We start from the raw sequence: 17,397 nt of genomic DNA, 5'->3' as shown, positions 1-17,397 counted from the left end.
GGGGACAGGAGGTGACAGGAGAGAACTCACTCCAGAGGGCTGTCCTCTGACCTTCATGACACCTGTGCCATGTCATGTGGGCTTGTGCACACAAGAAAGAAAGAAAGAGAGAGAGAGAGAGAGAGAGAGAGAGTGAAAGAAAAAGGAAGAAAGAAAGAAAGAAAGAAAGAAAGAAAGAAAGAAAGAAAAAGGAAGGAAGGAAGGGAGGAAGGAAGGGTGAAAGAATTCTGTGGCTGGTGAGATGACTCTTCAGGCAAAGGTACTTGCCACCAAGCTTGACAACTTTAGTTCAACATCTTGAACCCACAGGGAGAAAATTGATTCTGAAAGTTGCAAGTTGTCTGACCTGATCCACATACATATACCATGGTACCCGAATCCCCAATGAACACACACACACCATGCGAGTAAGAAAGTAAAAAGAATTCAAAGTAGGTAGCTTTTATTTTGAAATATATGCTAATTGCTTGCATCTTGTTTAGCATGACTCACTGTATTAATTATATATTACTGTTACAAAATAACCCTCAACTGTAGTCTACAAAACAACAAACATCATCTGGAAATTTTGTAGGTCAAGATCCAGGGATGGTGTCAGCCAATGGTGTCAGCTTGGAGCTCCCTTTCAGGTTTCAGTGAAGTACCATATGTAATCATTTTTCTGACTGGACCAGAACAACCACTTCTGGGAGAGCCCCAGCACTCTCGAAGCTGAGGTAGGGTTGCTGAGTTTGAGGTCAGCCTGGGCTACATGGTGAATTCTCAAACAAAACAAACAGAAAGAGGAAAAAGCATACCAGATATTTAGTTCCTATGAGTACAAAGTCTCCTTCTGTGGACTAGGAAGCAATTTCTTGAAGAGATATGTGTTGGGAACATGCCCTACCTTTAAAAAAAAAATTAAATGTATTTTATGTGCATGTGTTTTGCCTGCATGTATGTTGTATACCACATGTGTGCCTGGCGCCCTTGGAGGTCATAAGGAGACATCAGATTCCTAGAAATGGAGTTACAAATGGTTATGAGCTACTTTGTAAGTGTTGGGAATTGAACCCAGGTCTTCTGCAAGAACCACAAGCACTCTTTAAAGTGCTGGTATGTCCTGTCTTTAGCAAAACACATGTTATTAAGCACATGTATTCTTCAATCATGACAACAATGTGCTAAGAAGAACAATAAGAAGAACAAGTCACCCACCTTCTGGCTGGGGGCGTTCCCCTTGTTTCTTTCTGCATGCTAACATCTTCTAGCGCAGGGTGAGTTAAACTGCACAATAAAAATCAACAGAAGTTCACTCCTGTGTCACTTTTGCTGTATAATAAACAACTTAAGTCTTTCTTTGCATGACTGGACACTGGGCAATTCTGAAAGATAGCTGAGGTAATTCTTACATTATTTTTTTTCTCAAGGAATCAAGGTTTTAAGGTCCCCACAATGGAGAATGGCTTTAAACTCAGAGTTCCAACCTGAGCGACCTTGTACGATATTAAAAGCAAAGAGAAGGACCCTGACAAGCGCTCGGCAGGGAGCCTGAACTTTTTGAGGTGGTGCTCAAACATTAAAGAGCGGTGCCATAGATCCTAGCACAATAGAGACACTGCAGCAAGGCAGAGAGAGAGGGGGAGAGAGGGAGACAGGGAGAGAGGGAGACAGGAAGACAGGGAGACTGGAGGGAGAGAGGGAGGCAGCCAGCTTCAGGACCGCAGTGACCTTCATTGGAAAGTGTTTGCAAGCCTGATGCGCTGTGTGAAGAAGGCCAGGCTTGTACTTGCCTTGTCAGCATTGCACTAAAACAGGAACCTCACGGAGATCGACGGGACCCCTGCACAAGCATGACATACAGATTCATAATTACTTCATATATAAAAAGATGTCAGTCAAACTTAACATCATGGAGGGATCTGGTTGTTGTTTTTGAGGATAAAGATTAAGATCAGAATAAGAACACCTCAGTAGCAGAAAATATCTAAGTGACCCCCCCCCATACCAAGATCTTATGGTTTCTATAGGAGACTGTAATGGGGCTGGGGAGACAGCTCAGATAAAGCCCTTACCACGTAAGCATGAGGAGTTGAATTCCCTCTCCAGAAGCCATGTTAAAAAGAAGGGTGTGCTGGCATGGTGGTGCATGCCTTTCATCCCAACACTTGAGAGTCAGAGGCAAGTGAATCTCTTTGAGTTCAAGGCCAGCCTGGTCTGCAGAGTAAGTTCCAGGACAGCCAGGCTACACAGAGAAACCCTGTCTGGAAGGAAAACCAAACCAAACCAAACCAAACCAAACCAAACCAAACCAAACCAAAGTGTGGTGTTACCCGATTGTAATCCTAGTGGGGGAGGCAGACACAGGAGAATCCCTGGGGCTTTGCCAGCCAGGGTGGCCTAATTAGGAAAGTCTGACTAGGAGATTTTTGACTCAAAAAAGCAAGGGCAGCATACAACTTTCATCTGTCTGTCTCCTGGAGGCAGAGGATGTAGATCTTTGAGCTTAAGGCCAGCGTGGGCTGTGAAGTGGGTTCCAGGATAGGTTAGCTTTGCCCACATAGGAAGACCCTGTTGAGGAGGAGGAGGAGGGAGAGGAAGAGGGGGGCAAGGTGATCAGAGCCTGTATGATGACACCCACAGTCCTCATCTGCTCATACACGCCCACAAACATCTGTGCACCTGTCACATGTATATGTCCCCCCATTTCTCATGGAAGAATAGCACCAAAAGTCCTCCTGTGAGGGTTGAAGGCAGGGATTTGGTGAGATAGTTGCACCAAGCTGTCTACCTGCATTTGTACAGGGTAAAGATATATGGTCTAGTTGAAAGCCCTGAGTTTAAATTTTCTCCCTCTTTGTTTTTGGCTGCATAACCCTTGCTTTAGAATAGAGTGAGAAGTACTAACCTGGACATCGTGAGATGGCCGCTCTATCTGCTAACTGTAAGGGTCCATGATTCACCAAAGAATGATACCCTGGACTCAAATAGAATGTAAATACAAAGAGTATTTTATTCTGCAGAAGTCCAGCATGCTGGGGTCTCCTATTACCAAGTTAGAGAGACACTCAACGGAGCTTACAGGCCTGATTTAAGGCACATTAGAGAATTCTAAGGTAGGTGACCTCTATGTTAATCTGTTGGGTCCATCTCTACGGACATATGTCCGTTACCGAGGTGTGGGGCCTGGAAACTTGCTGGAGAAGTCTGGGAATTGTTACTGAGGAAGTCTGGAAACTGCTGCTGACCCATTGACCTTGCCTCAGGCCAGGTGGCTGGGACATTCCATTACCTGGGCATGAAGGCTGGAACCTGGGTTTTTTTTGTATTAGTAATCAACTTACCTGGGCTTGCCTGGATGTGCCCAATTCTCAGGTCTAGTCTCCTTAACTGCCAATTTGAAGTCTGTCATGGAATCAGCCTAGCGTTCTCAGTCCATCAATGGATATGGCACAGCAGGGGCCTGCAAAGGTGGCTTCAGCCAGGGGCTTATCTTCAGGGAGAACAATATAAAACACAACAGTATTTTTCTCTTTTAAAAAAGTTAAGAAAATTCTCGGGGGGAGGGAATTGGGGAGGATTGGGACAGCAAGAATGTGTGATGTCCCAAATTTAGGTCCTTACCACATGCTGGCATCACAAGGTCCCCAGAAGCATGGCCAGGTTCCCACTGTGTACCCTAAGGCAAATTCTGTGGTTGACAAATCCTTCTCCCCAGACAGAGCACTAAACATCGCATCTCCTTGTTTTTTTAAAAAAAATGTGAAGCACTAGGCAAGAATCATCCACAGAGCTTTCAGCACAAAAGACAGGGAGCAGGGTGAACACAGAGAAAACAAACATTATTCAGGGGACAGAGGGAAACAACGGCCTCTAATTAACATCGTCAAAGAGATCCACAGAGGCGGGGCTTCCAGAAACAAGGAAAACAGAAGAAGCACTCTTGGAAAGGAAAACATTTAATTAAAATATTTTAGAGGAGAAGAGGAGAGGATTGAAACATAAGAAAAAAGAGAACCCTTTCAGAACACAAATTTTTAAAAAACAAACGACAGAACTGAGAGAAAGAGACGGGGATTGAAAACGTCAATCCCTAACCAATGGTAGTTCCAGAGTGTCTGGGGGTCGGGTGGACAAGCTGCGGCCAAGGGCTTTACACACTGAGCCATTTCTCCCCCTCTTTTTATCAGCCATTACGGAACTACAGTGTGGACGTAGTGTAGATATATGGGTGACTTATTTCTGTTAACACCCCTCCCGCATCCCTTTCTTCCCCTCCCTCCCCACCCTCTCCCCCTTCCCCGACTCCCCAACTGACACACACTAGAGTCTTTCCAGGCGCAGCGTTGGTTTTGTTCTGCTTTGTCCGGATTCCCCTGTGCTATTGTCTGTACCCCTTTTAGAAATGAGCACCAGCCTAGAGAAAGCAGCAGTGTTGCTGCGAGCAGCAGATACTTGCAATCCCACTGTGCGTGGATCTAAACACTGCCTTGATTCTACTGTTTTCCGTTTTTTTTTTTTTTTTTTTTTTTTTCCAGGAGCTAGATCACTAACAGTTCACAACCCTGCTGTGAAATTTTGGGCGGAACAAGCTTTCTTCTTTTTCGAGACAGGGTTTCTCTGTGTAGCCCTGGCTGTTCCGGAACTCACTCTGGAGACCAGGCTGGCCACGAACTCAGAAATCCGCCTGCCTCTGCCTCCCAAATGCTGGGATTAAAACCACCATTACCCGGCTCTTCTTCTTTTTAAAATATTTATTTGTTTGTTTGTTTATTTTTGCAGTTTGTGTATGTGAGTATATGGGGGTGGTATGTACACTTGGTGAGTTTGGGTGCCTTAACAGACCGGAAGAGGGTGTCGGGTGCCCTGGCTCTGGAGTTAGAGACGGCTGTTAGCTACCCTGTGGGTGCTGGGACCTGAGACCGGATGGTTCTTTGCCTTTTCTGTACGTTCCCAGCTCCCTGCAGTGAGCGTCGCTGTGGTTCGGATGTGTTCTCCCATCCATGTTCCAACGTGACGCCCACGTTAGTGCCTGTGAGAAGTGGGGCCTTCTGGGAGTGACTGTTGTGAGGGCAGAGGGCAGAAGGGAACCAGTTCAGACCAGCCTCTGACCTTTTAATCTGGCACGATGTGAGGGCGCTAACAAGGCGCCATCTTGAGGAGGGAGCAGTCCTTGCCAGGCATCAACTCTGCTGGTAGCTCCATCCTGGGTATAAAGCCTCCACCCCTGAGAAGCCAATCTCTGTTATTCACGAATTACTGGCCGTTGGGTATTTTGTTAAGGAAATAAAATCAGACGAAATTAGATGCACATGCCCTTCCTCTTCCTTTGAAACGGGATCCTATGCAATCTGGTCTGACCTTGAACTCTCTTATAAAGGATGACTTTGAACTTCTGACCCTCCAGCCCCAACCTCCCAAATGCTAGGAGCTCGGGCTCGGTACCACCGGTTTTAAATGCAGGAGTTAGGCGAGCATTCTACGAACAGAGCCACAGCTCCAGCCCCAGTGTTTCTTTCCCCAAGACAAGGGGTTGTCGTTATCAGCGCAGGCTGGTGAGCCTCCTGACTCAGCTTTCTGAGGTGCATAGATTAAAGACTTACTTTCCTCAAACCATTTTCTATGGCCTTTTAATGCATGCACATCTCTGCACTTTGCTCATGTTTGCCCACTGCTACCCTCCCCCACACCTAATTCTCTCCTCTCAGTGACCCCTCCACCCCAAAGTACCCCTTCTCCTTTCAAGATAAGCATTCTTTTCTTTTTCTCTTTGAGACGTTGTCTTTCTATGTAGTCCTAACTACCCTGGGACTCACTCACTAACTTGACAAGGCTAACAACACCCCACACAGATACACATATTTTTTTATTAAATATTTTTATTAATTGTTTTTGTGGCCGGGCAGTGGTGGTACACGCCTTTAATCCCAGCACTTGGGAGGCAGAGGCAGACTGATTTCTGAGTTCGAGGCCAGCCTGGTCTACAGAGTGGGTTCCAGCCAGGCTTACTCTGTCTCGAAAAAACAAGAAAAAACATTTTTTTTTATTTGTACATAACATTTTTGTACATATACACACTTGCCTGTCTGTCTGTCTGTCTGTCTGTGGACTACATGCTTGCCTGGTGCTCTGAGAATTAGATGCCCTGTCATTGGATTTACAAATAGCTGTAAGATACCATGTGTTCATTGGGAACTGAACTTGAGTTCTCTACGGGGACAGCTAGAACACTCTCCAGCCCCAATGCATCTTATTTTTTGTTTGTTTGTTTGTTTTTAAGATTTTATTTATTTTACATATATGAGTACACTGTAGTTGTCTTTAGGCAAGCCAGAAGAGGGCGTCAGATCTAATTGCAGATGGCTGTGAGCCACCATGTGGTTGCTGGGAATTGAACTCAGGACCTCTGGAAGAGCAGTCAGTGCTCTTAACCACTGAGCCATCTCTCCAGCCCCTATTTTATTTTTTAAAGATTGTATTTTCACTCTTTAATCTCTCTCTCTCTCTCTCTCTCTCTCTCTCTCTCTCTCTCTCTCTCTCTCTCTCTCTCTCTCTCTCTCTCTCTCTCTCTCTCTCCACACATGTGCAGTTGCTCTTGAAGGCCACAAGAGGGCATTGGGACTCCTGGAGGCAGAGTTACAGGCAGATGTGAGTCAGCCGAGGTGACTGCTGGGAAGCAAGCTCTGGTCCTTTAGAAGAGCGGTTTATGTTCTTAACTGATGAGCCATCTCTCCAACCCCATAATCATTATTTATATATGACAATGCATTATTTATAACTGATAATGCCTTGTTTAAATATGGTACACGGAAGTAGTGTGATCAGGAGTTAGCCTTACAATAATCATTACATTGGCTATTTCTGGCCTGATTTCTTTTGGTTCTTTTTAATTGCTCTTAAATGGGACCTGATCTGTTTCAAACTGGTTTTGGCTGGCCCACTGTACCCTTCTTCTCTCACCTTTGTAATCTAGAATTCCGTCTTTACCTGTCAAGTCTCCCTGAAGCCAAGAGAGCCAAGTGGCATGAGGGGCCAGAAAAGCCAGGTGAAGCTGCCTTGGGTCAAGCTGACCCAGCTTCCAGATGTCCTTGGAAAGGCAGCCCCCAGCTCACCCTACCTCTGGCTCAGCATGACATTATGATTTTACCACGAAAGCTCAAGGTCAGCATACGTGATTTTAGCTCTCATGCTAGAATTGCTATTCAACCTAATTTGAATTGGATTGGCAAGTCAGCCTTCATGAGCTGTGGCAGTAACAACCCCCTTCCCAAAAGTAGATCCTGTGTAGGTGTAGCCTCTACTTTGAAAAAAGAAAGAAAGAAAGAAAGAAAACAGAGCCGTGCAGTCATTTCAGCTGTGGTCTGAAGGCAGCAAACCGTTGTTTTCAAAATAAGGTTTATTCATCTTTCAAAAGACAGACTTATGAAGTCATAAGTCAGGCATCCTCACGGTGTGAACCACCAACTAACTGACGGAGTGAACATCTCAGCAGCCCTGGAATTCGCTCCCAAGTTCTCTCCCGCATAGTGATGATTCGAGGAGGGGCTTTGGAAGGTGAGGTCCTGGGGCCGGAGCCCTCAGGACCGTGGTTAGTGCTCTTCATGAACGATACTTCAGCGAAGGCTCTTCCCTTCACTAAATAAAGATAGCAAGTGTTCAGGCTGTAGACGGGAAGTCCCTCACTGGAACCTACAACAGGGCCCTCCAGAACCTGATAGGTTTTTTTTTTAAAGCATTTTTTGTTTTTGTTTTTTTGTTTGTTTGTTTTTGTTTTTCGAGACAGGGTTTCTCTCTGTAGCCCTGGCTATCTTGGAACTCACTCTGTAGACCAGGCTGGCCTCAAACTCAGAAATTCGCCTGCCTCTGCCTCCCAAGTGCTGGGATTAAAGGTTTTTAAAGCATTTAAAAAAATTACATCCATTTATTTATATATCTGTGTATGTGTGTGGGTGTGTACATGCCTCAGTCCATGTGTAGCAGTTAGAAGATAAACCTTTGGGAATTGGTTCTCTCCTTCCACAATGTGGGACCCTGAGATAGACCTCAGGTTTTCAGGCTTGCTGGTAAGTGCCTTTGCCTGATAGACTGTGTCACCAGCCTAGATTTCTACTGCTTATCAGCCACTCACTCTTTCTATGCTGCTTTGTTCTCAAGGCTGAGTGGACCAGAAATACCTACTATTGCAGTAAAATGAAATGTCCCCAAGTCCTTGTGGGTCTCATCAGGTCAGAGACATCTCCTTGTTTGTCATGGACACTAAGGTACATACTTGGTTAGGATTCTGCATCAAACAGCCTTCTATTTAATTAAAAAAAAATTCCATTGTGGTGTGTGTGTGTTCATTCCTGAGTCACAGAACAACCTGTGGGAGTTGGTTCTTTTCCTCCACCATGTGGGTCCTGAGGTGCAAACTCAGTCATCAAGCAAGCTGTTTTACCCACTGAACCAGCTCACTGGCTCCACCCTTCTTTTTGACAGGAGGTATCCCAGTGTGCAGCGGGCCTGGCAGCAACTGAAGTACTTGCCTTCTCAGCAGTGAGAAGAGGCCCGGGAGATCTACTCTCCCAGTGCTCTTGTCTCCTCAGAGACAGACATCAGAGCCTTGAGGTTGAGCTGAGTGTATTCCCCTTGTGACACTGTTGTTTTGCTGTTAGGAGGGTGTGAAAATGCTTCACACTCTGTGGAAACCGGGCTCTGAGTTTTAACCTTGGATCTGTTCCCTGGCCAGTGACATGCAATTTGATATGGACTAGTAGCATGCAGGCAGTCACACCAGCACAAAGCAAACTCTGCACTCCATAGAGAACAGTGTTGCTAGGCTAGGCTGAATTAAAACTATTTTCAAATTGTGACAAGCTCATCAGGGTGCAACTTCATGGTGAAGTCCCAAAAGACTTCCTCCCTCCCCACTTCCCTTCCTCCCTCATTCCCTTCCTTCCTCTTTTTTGGTTTTACAAGATTTTTTTTTTTTTTTTTTTTTTTGTTTTGTTTTGTTGTGTTTTTTTTGTTTTTTTTTGTTTTTTTTTTCTCTGTGTGTAGCTCTTGCTGTCCTAGAACTCTCTGTAGAAGAGGCTGGCCTTGAACTCAGAGCTCTGCCTACTTGTGCCTCCCTAGTCCTGGGACTACAGGCATGTCCTTTCGTCTTAGGCTCCCAGTGAGACTAGGAAGGTCTGCTAAGGCGTCAAGGCTCACACTGTCAGTGTAGCTTCTCTCTTGAGTTTCCAGGGCGGGGATGGGGTGGGGTGGTGGTGGTGCAGGGATGAGGTGGGGTGTCACTGAGTTTCTTCAGGAAAGCCTTGGTGTTTCCTCTGAGCTATCTATGACCAGGAAGATCTCCACCAAAAGACACTTCGAGTTGTCTGGTTGACAACACATGACAAACTCAGTTGTTTTGAATCTTGTCTGATCATCATCACTAATTATAGAATTCTGTGGGAAAACAGAAGTAGGAGGTCCTCTCAAGGGATGTACCTCAGTAGAGGATTATAGTAGCCTGTATTTTGTCCTCATCTCCCACCTAGGATTCTGGTGACCAAGTGGATTAGAGAGTCCATGGGGCCGGGAGCACTGGAGAGGCCTGTGCTTCACTACTAAAAAGATGTGTGGTCTGAATGTATTTTCCATCCCCCAGTCTGCAGAATGAGACAGAAAGAGCTGTCATGCTTCTGACATGCTGACAATGCTTTATTAGTGCACAAGGATCACCTGCTAGAAATGGGCTCAGGAACTACTACATCGTGGGTAACAACTGTATACCTGGTGGCTTACCACAATCAAGGCTTTTGTTATTGTTGTTTGGTTTTTGTTTGTCTGTTTGTTTGAGACAGGGTTTTTCTGTGTAGCTCTGGCTGTCATGGAACTCACTCTGTACCCGAGGTTGACCTCAAACTCAAAGATTTGCCTGCCTCTGAGTGTTAGGATTAAAGGCATTTGCTGCCACTACCTGGTACAATTGTGTTTGTGTGTGTTTGGAGATAGTCTATGTAGCTGAGGCTGACCTCAGTCATGTGATTCTCCTGTCCACACCCTCCTGATTGCTGGGGCCACAGGCCTGCACCACCATGCCTGGCTTCTCTGTTCACTATGCATGCAAGCAGATAAGCTCTCCAGATACCTTAACACAAATCTCTAGACTGTGTATTCTGCTCTTACACATAGGAGTCATAGGGACTCTAGAATTGGAATGGCCATTTTCTTCATAAATCCACCAGTTCTCAGGAGTTGTGCAACTCGGTCCTTAGATCCCTGGTGTGCACAGCGTAGTGTGCTGGTTCACTTGGAGGCTGCTGTGTTCTTTCTTGAGTTCAGGTAGACATACTCCTCCCTCAGGCCTTCCTTACTTCCTTGGGAAGGCCTTGCTGCCCAAAATGCACCCCATGTGGAAACCTCCTGTATCCAAACATCAGGTTAGGTGCTAGCAATGAACAGAGAGCCATCAGATTAATTTGTAACAGTGGTTCTCCACCTTCCTAATGCCCAGACCCTTAAATACAGTTCTTCATATTGCAGTGACCCCCAACCATAGATTTATTTTCATCCATACTTCATAACTGTATTTTTGCTACTGTTATGTTACTATAAATATCTGATATGTAGGATGGTCTTTTTTTTTTTTTTAAGGTTTATTTATTTATTATATGTAAGTATGCTGCCTCCAGACACACCAGAAGAGGGCATCAGATCTCATTACAGATGGTTGTGAGCCACCATGTGGTTGCTAGGATTTGAACTCAGGACCTCTGGAAGAGCAGTCAGTGCTCTTAACCACTGAGCCATCTCACCAGCCCCATGTAGGATGGTCTAAAGGGACCCCTGTGAAAAGGTCATTTGACCCCTGTAGGGGTCACAACCCACAGGTTGAGAACCCCTGATGTAGATCTGGAGATGGGATTCAGAATGAGGGGCAGTTGGCTGGGCTGAAAGCCATGTAAAACTTCTAAACATGTGATTAGAAGGTGTGAGGGTCTGATTCAAGCAGTAAGAAAAAATAAGGAAAAACCAATAAAAGAAACAAAAAAAGGGAGGGGGAAGCTGGAGCTGGAGAGATGGTTCAGTGGTTAGGAGCACGTGCTGTTCTTCTAGAAATCCCGAGTTCAACTCCCAAAACTCACAACCATCTGTTAACTTCAGTTCTAGGGGCTCTGATACCATCTTCTGGTTTCCATGGGTACCGACTAAACACAAGTGGCACATACATACATGCCAGCAAAATCCCCAAACACAAAATAAATTACAAAAACAATGTTTGGCCTTGGCTAAGCCAAAGCAACATCACAGGTTATGAGTTGTCAAGAGGCCAATCTGCAGAGTACCTACAGAAACTGGAAATAGCAAAGACCACATGGCCAGAGAGAGGGTGGGCAGTCCCCAGGGCTGTGTCTAATGTTTTTTTTTTTTTTTTTTTGAGATAGGGTCTCACTCTAGCTCTGGCTATCTTGAAACTTGCTTTATAGACCAGGCTGGCCTCGAACTTAAGAGATCTACCTGCCTCTGCCTCCTAAGTGCTGGGATCAAAGTGTGTGCCACCACACTCAGCTGTGATTAACATTTTTAAGACAACTTGAATTATTTTTCTTTCTCTGCCCTCACCCTTAAAGAACTAACTGAAAGAGCCTTGAGCAGGATGGCACCAGGAAACCACTGTGTGATCAAGGCAAACATTTGGGGCACAGAGCAATGGCAGAAGCAGGTGGCTTCACAGGAGGGGCCAGGTGATACTAAAGTCACAGGAGGAAGTCAGTCCCCAGAGCCCATGTGCCTCTGTCTCCTGATCTCAGTGGGATACAGACAGGTAAAACTCACCCTGGATCTTAGAGCAGGGCCTGTGCCATGTGCAGTCTTTTGACGGTACAACAGAGCAAAGCCTTCTTCAGACCATGTTTGAACCAGTTGTAAAACCAGGAGGACATTAGAAATTAGTTTCACCAACCTCCCTGTGGTGGTCTGAATAAGAATGGCTCCCACAGGCTCATCTATTTGAGTGCTTGGTCACCAGAGAGTGAAAAAGATTAGGAGGCGTGGCCTTGTTGGAGAAAGTCTGTCACTCCAGGTGGACTTTGAGATTTTGAAAGTTTCCACTAGACTCCCCACCTCTCACTTGGCCTGCTGATCAGGATGTAGCTCCAGCGAGATGGGTACTGCCAGGCTGCTACTGTAATGGACTAAGCTTTTCTTCTTCTTCTTTTTTATTTTTTTAAAAGATTTATTCATTTATTTTATATGAGTGCACTGTAGTTGTCTTCAGACACATCAGAACAGGGCATCAGATCCCATTACAAATGGCTATGAGCCACCATGTGGTTGCTGGGAATTGAACTCAGGACCTCTGGAAGAGCAGTCAGTGCTCTTAACCACTGAGCATCTCTCCAGCCCCTGGAGATGGTTTAAGCTTCTTAAACCATAAGCAAGCCCCCAAGTAAACGCTCTCTTGTAAGAGTTACCTTGGTTATGGCGTCTCTTCCCAGCAATAGAACAGTGACACTCCCCCATAGCACAAAGGCAACCTTTCACCAGCCTCCACCCAACCACTCTCTCAAACCAGAGTCTCTCCATCTTCTGTGACTGGCAACAGGGACACCTTACCCATTTGGTACATGTGAACATGGTACTTGGAGCATGCGAGACATTGAGTGTAATTTCTTGGCATCTCTTCTGGTGTATATACCTTAACCTTGATCAACAAATGCACTTTCTCTCAGAATTCAACTGAAAAGAACCACCTGAATCATTAACTGATCCTGTAAGCAGGGATCATAGACCAGGGGCAGAATGCGCTTAGCATGTGTGAAGCCCTGGATTCACTTCGCGGAGCACTGGCGCCTGCGTAGTTTGGTGGCATTTACCTGTCATCTTTGCCACTGAGGAGGCTGAGGCACACGTTTGGCATGAGCCTGGGAATTTAGGGCTGCCTGGGCAATACATGAAGACTTTTGTCTCAAACAGCAAACCGAACTATCCTGGTTTTCTTTGCTGTCTGTGCCCAGCCGACTACCCAGCATCCATTTGTAACACAAGTATGCAACTTGAATTCACACGTGGGAGTGTTTCATTTCAACTTATTAAGCTTGCAAGCCCAGGCTTGCTCGGCTTTCTGACGGATCTGTGTAGGTGGGTAACAGAATGTGATCTCAGAGCTGGCTGTTTGATGCTGTTAAGGTTCAAACCTGCCAACGCTGTCTGAGAATACTGAAGCTTTCCCTATGAGCAGGACAGAGAGCCTAGTAAGTAATGACACCCCCACCCCCACCCCCACCCCAGCTACACTGGAACAGAAAAGACCTCTGGAGCCTTTCAGTGTGTGAACAGCAATCACACTTTCCTGGGATGGCAAAGTCTTTGCTAACAAAAACCAACTGCAGGCGGCAGGGATGAATCAATCAGTTCCATCCTGCTAACCCACAGGCCAGAAACAGGCGTGGCAACACTGTGGGCTGGCAATAGTCAAAGCTGGACTTGAGTTCAAGCCTTGGCCTCTCAGCCCCACGACCACGACACTGCTGCCCATGCCGGCCCCACATCCCCACCTCTTTTTGAGAGAGGATCTCCTTATGTACTCTGATCACCCTGAAACTTGCTAGGGAGACCAGGCTGGCTTCCACCTTTTGCCTCCTGGGTACTGTGATTAAAAGCATGTCACAGCCCCTCTCCCACACTCCAGTGGCACTGTGCTGTTCTTGGCCTCTCTTAATCCAGTGGCTCCGTTTACTTGGGGTCAGTTTTCTCAAACATTTGGCAAATCAGGGTAGAGCTGGGTTTCTCCTGTCACTGACCAATGTGCCACATAATGCTTAATGCTTAATGCATAATACCACTGCCCGGCCAGAAAGCGTTTAAAAAAGTTTATTCTGTTCACATTATGCAGAATTTCAATTACCCACAATTAACATTTAATTTTCATTATTTACGCAGGGCGGTGGTGGCACGCACCTTTAATCCCAGCACTTGGGAGGCAGAGGCAGGTGGATTTCTGAGTTCAAGGCCAGCCTGGTCTACAGAGTGAGTCCCAGGACAGCCAGGGCTACACAGAGAAACCCTGTCTCGAAAAACCAAAAAAAAAAAAAAAAATCATTATTTACTTATTTGATGAGTACAAGTGTTTTTGTCTTTTTGCTTGCATATATATGTGTACCAAGTGTATGTCTGCTGATCGGAAGGCACTGCATCAGATCCTCTGGAATTATGAATAGTTATGAATCACTATGTAGGTATTTGGATCTAAACCTGGGTCCTCTGTAAGAACAAGTGCTCTTAACCTTTGAGTCATCTCTCTAACCTTTATCATTGTTCTGAGGCATTTTTCTACTTAAGCACATGAAACTGTGTCAGTTCACAACATATCATGTTCTTTTAAACTGTTGTAGACATTCTATTACATAGACTAGTTACTACAAGATAAGGACAATACCGTCAACCCCTGGGCTAGACGCTGTCCCTGGCCCACGGGCCAGATTCTGTTTTCTGCTCTTCTGCGACTAGCAGATGTCCAAGAGTCAGAGAACCCCACGGCCCCGGCCTCATCATGGGCCTGGGACCCTCGAACCTGCTCTGGCTTCCCCACATCTCAGACTTCATATTCCCACCCCAGAGTGATGTCTCTCTGCAGCCCAGCACCCGCCCAGGTAGTGGCATGGGATAAGCGCAGTCAAACATCCCTCCTGAGTTCCACCCCCGCAAGCAGCTGTGCCCAGTGGCAGAGCAGATGCGGGCCTATAGTAGCCTGCTTTTTTTCCCTCTGGTTCTCCTCTTGCAGATGCCAGATGGAAAGTACACAGTAGGTAGCCACATCAAATGTACAGACATCTATCCAACTGTATGTATCAGGAAAGAGCCCACTATGTGACTATCTGGCAGTGTGCTTTACTGTCTGGCATATACCTTAGCAGTTTCCAGATTTTGGTGATCAAACCTATAGGTTCTTCCCTACCCAGTGCCATAGACAAGGCTTCTCTGTGCAGCCCTGGTTGTCCTAGAACTGGCTCTGTAAACCAGGCTGGCTTGGAACTCAACAGATCTGCCTGCGGGCACTGAAGGTGTGCACTACCATGCTTGGCAAACCTTTAGGTTTTTAAACATGAATCTTCCTCTCCTAGCAGTAGGGCTGCTGGGTTGCACGTTTAACTGTATGAAGCTTCTAAAATGTCTTTCAAGAGCTGCATCATTCTGTAGAACCATGGATAGTGTCTGGTTGCTTTCCCTGTTCACTAGCACCTGATAGTCAACTTTCCACAGGAAGGCTTTATCTATCCTAGCAGGCATGAAGCATATTTCTGTGGTCTTAATTTTGTTTCTCCAGTGACCACTGATTGTTAGACAGCTTCTCATGGGCTACTGATCCAGCCCTTCAAGAAATGCATATTTACATTTCTTGTACATTTAAAACCATGTAGTTTGTTTTGTTATTGGCTCAGAGAGATCTCTTTATAGTTTTGACGTAAATCTTTTATATGAAGAACATACTGGTAAAACACATGTAACTGAAAGTTTCTTCCCTTCAGAATCATCATGGAAAAAGCGGTGTTTACTCTTGAAGTTCTACAGTGAAGTCCCTTTGGAGGTTGTGGTGAATAGCCCTAGCCTCTTGTTGTCATGGTAATTCCACTCCTGGGAGGGGCTGTGAAGGAGGAGTGAATCTTGTAAACCTTCTGTCCAATCAAATTTGTTAAATAAAGGCTACAGCCAGTGATTGGGCAGTGGAAGAGGAGTGGGAGGAGTCAGAGGCAGGGAAAGAGGATAAGAGGAGAAGAGCTGTTGGGGCAGTGGGCGGTTGGTGGAAGGAGAGAAGATGGAGAAGACCTTGACCTAGGAAACTGCAAGTTGATAAGAGCTCTCTTAGCTGGGGAATAGTGTAGTTTAATGGTAAATCTGCCCAATCTAGGCATGCAGCATTCATTTGATATTTATTGACTTGTGTCTTTTCTTCTATGGACTCCCTATGGGCAAGAGATTTACCTCAACAGGAGGTCCACATCTGAGCTGAGTACCCACTAATGTCCCAGCTATGTCCTGTCCAGAGGATGTCTAGTAGCAGACCAGCAAAGGACTCATACGGTAGCCTGCTGCTGTTCCAGCAAACCCACCTTGAACATACCTCTTTCCATCCAGTTCACAAAGGCTCCTTAGGAGTAAACCCGACAGTGCTAGAAGGGAGGGCTCTGCTCATCCCTTTCCTGTTGCTGTGAACCTGACTCTGTTCTCTCTCCAGGCCTGTGCTATCTGAGAAGTTCAGCTGTTCCAGGATTCATGGGAAGTCAAGTTAGGCTTCTGAATAGTCTCACTGGATGAAAGGCAAGGTAGCTAATAGGCTGTGGCTGATACAGAGAAACTGAAAGGGTAACCAAGTGGTAAGACCATCAAGAGACCAGTTCAGTGCCAACTGGATGTTCTATTAATGAGATCATGATGTTACCGGCATCTATAAAGCAAACTCTGAGCAGAGGAGGCATCCTTATGTTTCAGGGAAGCATCTCAGAACAAAATGGCAAGTTCTGTGGGAAGGTACATACTGTATAATTTACCAAGCACATGGCAGGTACCCAGCACGCTCAGTTCTGCAGTTCTCACACCGTCCCATGGGCTTCTGGACACTAGGCTTCCAGTTATCAAGAAGTAAGGGGAGCGAACATTGGAGTGGATGTGATCAATGAATAAATGTATGAAATTGTCAAATAATAAATAAAAGATTTTAAAAGGAAGAGACAAGGGACAGACCACATTTGGCTCCTACTCTAGAAAAAGGCAGGTAAGGTAGCTGAGGGTGGGTGGTGACTACGACTGCCTTCCTCAGGCAAACCTGTAGCTCACAGTGGGAAAATGAAGACATTTTTCTTACAACAGTGGTACTCAACCTCAGAATTCTGGTGATATGTCACCAAGAGCAAATAACATGCCAAGATCCTTCTCTTAATGAAAAATTATTTCCTAGCTTTAACTACACAGCATTTTCTTATATTTTTGGCATTTAAACTGCTTGGCTACAGGCATCCAGAAGAGAGGACGAAATGTGCATGGGCTCTAAGCAACTTTTCTTTGTACTTACTTTGTTGGAGCATCTTTTGCTTTACAGGTGTGACTTTGTCCTGAAGAAACTCATCAGGCACATGTACTGCTTCCATCCACGATCAACCAAGGAGGAGGAGAAGAGCATTCTGATGCTCTAGGAGACAGCACCAGCCTTTCCTATCTCAGTGCACCACCTGACAGCCTGATTTAGTCAGCAACAGAATCTGATAGCAGAGGGTCAGCCCTTGCCTATATAGTCAGAAGTAAAATTCTAGGCCAAAGCCAGTCTCCAACAAGCTTATATATGGTTAGAGAGATACATCTTGAAGTCAGAAAGGTCCTTAATTTTCAATTGTTATTTTAAGAGATTTTTTAAAAAATGTATTTTCATTTACGTGTCTGTGTGACTGTATGGACATG

At 45.6% G+C, this 17,397-nt stretch overlaps 1 long non-coding RNA gene across 2 annotated transcripts; it reads right to left on the bottom strand.

Moving 5' to 3' along the window:
• Positions 1-1,551: 1,551 nt before the first annotated feature.
• Positions 1,552-3,918, bottom strand: LOC143441676 (uncharacterized). 2 transcript variants are annotated; one of them, XR_013109274.1, is made up of 3 exons: positions 3,604-3,918; positions 2,055-3,472; positions 1,552-1,822 (listed from the first exon to the last, which is right to left on the bottom strand). It is a non-coding gene; the product is annotated as an uncharacterized LOC143441676 (long non-coding RNA). The 2 variants fall into 2 exon arrangements; XR_013109275.1 differs by having other exon boundaries at positions 1,790-2,961; positions 3,324-3,472; positions 3,604-3,913.
• Positions 3,919-17,397: the final 13,479 nt, after the last annotated feature.

This window comes from Arvicanthis niloticus, chromosome 3 (genome assembly GCF_011762505.2).
Source record: "Arvicanthis niloticus isolate mArvNil1 chromosome 3, mArvNil1.pat.X, whole genome shotgun sequence".
In the NCBI taxonomy this organism is placed as follows: domain Eukaryota; kingdom Metazoa; phylum Chordata; class Mammalia; order Rodentia; family Muridae; genus Arvicanthis; species Arvicanthis niloticus.
This window is presented reverse-complemented; position numbering and strand designations above follow the sequence as displayed.